The 384-nt window shown below is 64.6% G+C and overlaps 1 long non-coding RNA gene across 1 annotated transcript in view; it reads right to left on the bottom strand.

Moving 5' to 3' along the window:
• LOC107307765 overlaps window positions 1-378 on the bottom strand; it is a 6,370-nt gene extending 5,992 nt beyond the window's left edge. The window contains exon 1 of the long non-coding RNA XR_001552503.1: window positions 201-378. This is a non-coding gene — a long non-coding RNA (uncharacterized LOC107307765). The remainder of the gene's footprint in view (window positions 1-200) is intronic.
• Window positions 379-384: the final 6 nt, after the last annotated feature.

The raw sequence follows: 384 nt of genomic DNA, 5'->3' as shown, positions 1-384 counted from the left end.
TAGGGCCCCATATAGACCCCATAGGGACCCATAGGGACCCCATATGTGGACATAGGACCCCATAGGGCCCCATACAGACCCCATAGGGCCCCATAAGGACCCCATAGGGACCCATAAGGACCCCATAGGGCCCATATAGACCCCATAGTGCCCCATACAGACCCCATAGAGCCCCATAGGACCCCACAGGGCCCCATTACCTTGCACTCCCTCCTGGCCTGGTCCCTGTCCCTGCGCAGCGCCTCCACCAACGCTCTGGCCTGCGCTGCCCGGCCCCGCAGCGCGTCGTGCTCAGCCCGGCGCTGACACTGCAACCGCTGCAGCTCATCACAGCGCTGACGGAGAGCCGCACTGCTGCGACGGAGGGCACCTGGGGGTATAGGG

The sequence above is a fragment of the Coturnix japonica genome, unplaced genomic scaffold, assembly GCF_001577835.2.
Source record: "Coturnix japonica isolate 7356 unplaced genomic scaffold, Coturnix japonica 2.1 chrUnrandom875, whole genome shotgun sequence".
Lineage (NCBI taxonomy): Eukaryota > Metazoa > Chordata > Aves > Galliformes > Phasianidae > Coturnix > Coturnix japonica.
This window is presented reverse-complemented; position numbering and strand designations above follow the sequence as displayed.